Here is a 6,728-nt window from a genome sequence, read left to right on the forward strand (position 1 = left end):
TAATCCTATCCCATCCCTTCCCAAACTACTAAACTAGAAGCTCTAAGGAACCCAAGAATCTGCATTTGACAAATTTCCCCAGATCACTCTTATGTACACTAATGTGAAAAACATTTGCTTTTGCAATCTCTGAAGAGTGAGGATGAAATAAGGGTATTTCAGATAAAGAGGCTGAAAGAATTTACTTCTCACAAACCATTGCTGAAAGAACTACTGAAAGACATACTTCACTCTAAGAAAAGATTGAAACCTCGAAGGAAGGATTGGGATGCAAGAGGCAATGGTGAACAAAACAATTGGTAAGCACGTGGTAAACCTGAATAATTGCCTATAGCAGACTAAATAAAACTAATGAAAGGGGAGGAAAATTAAAATGAGGTGAAATTAAGTTAAAAGACAACCGTAACATAGAAAAAGAGGTTGTGTAATAGGTGTTAAAGCATGCTGAAACTTCGTAGAGTTTGGAAGAGGAAAGGAGATACTGATTAAACATTTTTTGGAGGTACAGGAGCATGACCTAAGGAGAATAAAAGAATAAAAATATAAAGTATAATTTTGAAATTAGTAGGAAAAAAGGAATTTAAAAACTGGAATAACCAAAAAAAGAAAGAAAGAAGAAGAAACAAAGAAGCAGAGGCAGGAGGAAAGAATGTTTCAAGAGAATGTGTGAGCAATGGCATAGGAGTGGAGAAGAGGCTCCACTGTCAGGTAAGTTTGATTTTACTCTACTTACATGCTAATAACTTAGCCTAGTATGGTTTTTTAAAATAAATTTGTTTATTTATTTATTTTTGGCTGTGTTGGGTCTTTGTTGCTGTGAGCAGGCTTTATCTAGTTGCGGCAAGCCGGGGCTACTCTTTCGTTGTGGTGTGCAGGCTTCTCATTGTGGTGGCTTCTCTTGTTGTGGAGCATGGGCTCTAGGAGCGCAGGCTTCAGTAGTTGTGGCACGTGGGCTCAGTAGTTGTGGCTTGAGGGCTCTAGAGCACAGGCTCAGTAATTGTGGCGTGCGAGCTTAGTTGCTCCACGGCATGTGGGATCTTCCCGGACCAGGGCTCGAACCTGTGTCCCCTGCATTGGCAGGCGGATGCTTAACCACTGTGCCACCAGAGAAGTCGTATTATGGCTTCATGGGTGTTGGTAGAAGACACAAGATTCCTGGGTAAGATACAAAGGGCAATATTACTCACAGCCTGGCTAGTAGCGTAAGAATCAATCAGCATATTTGTGTCAGTTCCCTTATTTCCTAAGCCCCATGACAGTGACACAGAGGGTCCAGGTGCATGTTTGCACATGTAGTGGGTTGTATTACAAGAGAGAAACACTGAGCTTGGGAACCTGTTGTTTTATAGCAAGCAGTAAGCAAGTCTGCTCTTTGTCCCAGAGGAAGACATTGCCTCATCTACAAAGGTTCTATATAATCCTGAGAAATGGTCCTGGTAAAGATCAATTAGGGCTTTGCATTCTTGGCACACTCAGTAAGACATGTAGGAACGCGAGAGATCCATGGAGGAGTATCTCCCAGCATACAGAAGTAAGAATCTGTGAGTAAATTGTTTTGCTGGGTCATATGGTGCATTGGACTGGGAAGGAGGAAGAGGAGTGGAAAAGGAGTAGGGAGAAGTAATTTAAAACCCCAGAGCTAAGGGCCTTTTATGGCCATTTGGGCTGCTATAATAAAATCCATAGACTGGGTGACTGAAGTAACAAACATTTATCTCTCACAGTCCTGGAAGCTGGGAAGTCCAAGATCAAGGTGTCAGCTGGGTTTTTATAGCATCTTAATACAGAACAATAAACTTTTAGAGTAGTGACAAAACAAAGGAAAAGCACGTTGGGCTTCTAGGAGATGGCAAATTGTGGAAAGGTAAATATATAAAGGAAACTAATGGAAAATGTGTTGTTTTTAGCAAAGTTTGTTCTGCAGGTTTCTCTGGCGCCATCTCTGGGCTGATAAGCATCTAGTGCTGTCTCCGATGATTTGAGAATCGATCTGCCCTTCCTGGTACAGAGGGGGAGGCCAGAAAGTTTTTCTTGTGTCTGGTTGTGGTTTCTTCTTTCTATCTTTAGTTGTGGAAGATCTTTCCTGGTAGGTTCTGGGTTTTTTCACTGATGGTTGTTCTGTAAATAGTTGTAATTTTGGTGTGCTCATGAAAGGAGGTGAGCTCAGGGTCTTTCTACTCCCCTATCTTGGCCCATCTCTTAAGTGCAAATCTTTTAAATTGGACTTAACCTGTTTATATCCCATGTCAATTTTTCCTTTTGGGGAGACATATCTCTAAGAGCTCTTTGTAAATGAAGAAAATTAGCCCTTTGCTACATATGCTATAAATATTTTCCTGAATTGCCCTCCCACTCTGATTGAGGTATAGTTTAATTGGGGTACAATACTATACAAGTATCAGGTGTACAATATAGTGTTTCACAATTTTTAAAAGTTATATTTCATTTATAGTTACAAGATATTGGCTATGTTCCCTGTGTTGTACTATTTCCTGTGTTGTATATATCTTTGCAGCTTTTTTTTTTTTTCAAATGGGTCAGTTATTTAATTAGGTTTTTGTAAGAAGTTTAGAACACTGCTTTGTGAGGATAAATTCCATTTGTGAGAGCAGATACAGAGCGGAGGTAGCCCTGGAGCTGAGGAACAGCTTTGATTCTTCGCAGAATTTGTGAGTCCGCAGCTTCCTGATCCACCTTGTTCTGCTCTGTAACCTCGTGGTTCTCTCTCTCTGTGTCGAAGATCTCACCTTCCTGGTGCCTGAGCTTACGCAGCTTCATTCATTCATTCATTCATTCATTTATTTATTTATTTATTTATTTATTTATTTATTTATTTATTTATTTATTTATGGCTGTGTTGGGTCTTCGTTTCTGTGCGAGGGCTTTCTCCAGTTGTGGCAAGTGGGAACCACTCTTCATCGCGGTGCGCGGGCCTCTCACCATCGCGGCCTCTCTTGCTGCGGAGCACAGGCTCCAGACGCGCAGGCTCAGCAATTGTGGCTCACGGGCCCAGTTGCTCCGTGGCATGTGGGATCTTCCCAGACCAGGGCTCGAACCTGTGTCCCCTGCATTGGCAGGCAGAGTCTCAACCACTGCGCCACCAGGGAAGCCCACGCAGCTTCTTTTTAAAAAAAAATTTTTTTTTAAACATTTTTATTGGAGTATAATTGCTTTACAATGGTGTGTTAGTTTCTGCTGTATCAAAAAGTGAATCAGCTATACATATACATATATCCCCATATCCCCTCCCTCTTGCGTCTCCCTCCCTCCCACCCTCCCTATCCCACCCCTCTAGGTGGACACAAAGCACCGAGCTGATCTCCCTGTGCTATGCGGCTGCTTCCCACTAGCTATCTATTTTACGTTTGGTAGTGTATATATGTCCATGCCACTCTCTCACCTCGTCCCAGCTTACCCTTCCCCCTCCCCATGTCCTCAAGTCCATTCTCTACGTCTGCATCTTTATTCCTGTCCTGACTCTAGGTTCTTCAGAACCATTTTTTTTTTTTTTAGATTCCATATATATGTGTTAGCATACGGTATTTGTTTTTCTCTTTCTGACTTACTTCACTCTGTATGACAGACTCTAGGTCCATCCACCTCACTACAAATAACTCAATTTCGTTTCTTTTTATGGCTGAGTAATATTCCATTGTATATATGTGCCACATCTTCTTTATCCATTCATCTGTCGATGGACACTTAGGTGGCTCCCATGTCCTGGCTATTGTAAATAGAGCTACGCACCTTCTTTTTGAAGTAAGCATCAGTGAGATGTTCCGGGTTTTTCACACCACTGATATCAATTTTGATGGAGGTGGCAATGACAAATTTCTGGTGTGTTCTACGCCGAGGAACTCAATTGAGGGACAGAGACCCAGTCACAAGTAGCAAGCCACTGCTCAGCTGCTTCAGGAAAATGACCCTCTTGCCTCTGTGGCGCCCAGGGAGGACGATGAGAATGGTCCCAGGAGTGATGCTAGCGCAGTTTTCTCACATGCTTACTGAAGGGTTTTTTGCCGACTCAACAGTTTTCGAGGGCACATCTTCAGTAGGATAATACCTAGGCATTTTGCAAAATTTAACCACTCGGGTACCACCATTCTTGACACCACCAACTGGTTTTGTGACAGTAGCAAGAACTGCCACCTTCTTTTTCTTTTTCTTTTCAACCTTGGCTTTAGCTGCTGAATACTTCCTCTTGACCAAGGCCTTTCTGGAATACATAGCCGATCGGGAATGTCTGCCAATTCCTCTGAACGGGACAGGGTTTCGGCTTCAGCGGGGCTTCCCCTTCTTAACCTTCTTCACCTTTTTAACCTTGTCACCAGCATCAGCCTTCTTGGCTTCAGGTTTTTTCTCCTTAGTATCTGGCTTCTCAGCTTTTTCACCCGCCATCTTGCAAGATGGGAAAGAGCTCCTTGTAGCTCATTTACTTTATACATAGTAGTTGTACCTCCTCTTAATCCCCTACCTCTTTCTTGCCCCTCCCCCCTTCCCACTCCCCACTGAGTTGCCCTTTGTTTGTTGAATTGTTTGTGGCCTTGGAGAAATGTTTAATTTCTTCTTCTTTTTAAAAATGTAGTCAAATGTGTTAGTAGCTATTCAGTAGGTACTTATACCTGGAGAAACAAGAAGAAGGTGGGAGCCTGAGCCTCCACTTCCTTGAACAACAGATTAGGAGCCAGGAGAGGGGACCTTAGGGTTTGAGATGTGGGAGTTGGGTTGGGGGACAGACCAGCCAAAGGGAGGTGAGTTAGGAAACTTGTAGGATAACCATGTGGTTGGGTCACTCAGGAAATATGACTAAGGGCTCTGGAATCAGCTTTTGTGGGTTCAAATCCCAGGACTAATATTATAGAACGACTTTGGCGGCGGGGCAGGTAATGAGCCTCCTGTGCCTTAGTTTCTTCATGTAGAAATTATTAATATTTTATCTGAGGCTTAAATGAGATAAGGTCTGGCACAGTGCTTGGCAGACAGTGAGTGCTTCCTAGAAAAGAAATAAAGAGAACTTGGGTTAGCTTGTAGGAGGAATGGAAATGAATAGACATATGGAGAAACTCGTAGATTGTAGGTGAGTGAGCTTGAGAGGAATGAATGATCAACCCTCTTTCTGTGGTTAAAATCATGACCATATTACGAAAACAACAATCGAAGGCTGTGGCTTGGAGGTTCAACCTAGAGACTCTAGAACCAGAGAGCTTGTTCCAATTCCAGCCCTACCCCGTACTGGCTTTGTGACATTGGGCAAATCACTTAATGTCTCTCTGCCTTGGTTTCTTCAACTAAAAGTGTGGAATAATAATTATACCTATCTTAGAGATGAAGAAATGAAAAGTGAGCTAAAATATGTAAAGCACCTAGAAAACTATCTGACAGCATATGTACCTAAAAAATAGCTATTATATTACTATTAATTATATTTTCACTGTATCAGGTGCATTTTTACTATCACCTCATTTGAGTTTTCTGAGATAATTGTTCCTTTCAATATGCATCCACCTATTGCCAAGATACTGTTCCTGATTTTACTAGGTCCTAAATTTTGGGGTTGACTTAAGTCTCCCCTTCCATCCTCTGGATCTTTGATATTCTCTGCTAAACTAATAATATTCTATGTTATTAATAGGTATTGATAACTTCATGTTATCTCTCTCAAATGACATTTGCATTTTAACAAGAATTTTCAAGGCCTTGACTCAAAGCAGTGAGTAATGTGGTTATTTTAGGGATTCTGGCAGAGAGAAACAGTCCTTGGGCTGGGAGAGCTTTCCTAAATTCTAAATTTATATCAAGCCAGCAGCTGCCTACCCTGCTCACTCAGAATATGGAGTAGGGTTGTATTGGCGATCAAGGAGTGATTTAAATCAATTAACCAATACTTTTGTCACTAGTTATATGCCAGCAACTGTCTTAGGTAATGTGGGGAAGAATATAAAGATGAATAATCCTTGTTTCAAGGAATTTATAATCTAATTGAAACCATCAAGATGTAGAAAAATAAAACAGATACTTATTCTCATTGCCAAGGTCAGAACAGACCTGAGAATGTTGCCTACTGATCAATATACTGGTGTGAAGTCTTGAGGGCCGGGTCAAACCAGGAAGAAGCTTATCTAGATAGGAGCTACTCATAAGATCGTTTTACTGCACAGTCATAGCAAGAGTAACTGCTTAGAAATGGAGCTGACTCTGCAGTCAGACCACTAAAGGGGGAGATACTGCATTGAGTTATGCACCAGAGGGAGAGTCTGGATGAAGCATTAACAGAGAGTGAGAGCCTGGAACAGGATGGGAGTGCAGGGCAAGTGAAGGTGGAGGAACCATGTAACTTAGTGGGGACATCTTCCATATGAGTTCTGGCATGACTTGTGAGGTGAGGATGGCATTTTAAAGGAACAAAACTGGGATGAACAAATAATATCTTTCCTCATTCGTCAAATAAGGAAGATTGAAACACGTGAGTACTAAGGAATTGCCCAGCTATAGTAGTCTATAAGTCAATCATTCTAGGACCAAACAAAAAGCAGCAATAGGTAGTATTCAAATCAGCCATATAGACCCATGTTTCCAAATCATAGCCCATCAGAGTTCTTTCGTTCATTTGCTGTGAAATCTTTTAATTTTCTTGCACTGTCTCTTGAATGTGTTAAGAAAATGTAGATTCTTAGTTCTCCAAAACTGAAGTGGTCTTCTTTACAAGACAGGAGAAAGAAGAAAAACAA

General features: G+C 41.5%; 1 pseudogene; it reads right to left on the reverse strand.

The window, feature by feature from the left end:
* Window positions 1–2,568: 2,568 nt before the first annotated feature.
* Window positions 2,569–4,398, reverse strand: LOC118898396 (annotated as a pseudogene).
* Between the last annotated feature and the right edge of the window lie 2,330 nt (window positions 4,399–6,728).

This window comes from Balaenoptera musculus, chromosome 7 (assembly GCF_009873245.2).
Source record: "Balaenoptera musculus isolate JJ_BM4_2016_0621 chromosome 7, mBalMus1.pri.v3, whole genome shotgun sequence".
NCBI lineage: Eukaryota > Metazoa > Chordata > Mammalia > Artiodactyla > Balaenopteridae > Balaenoptera > Balaenoptera musculus.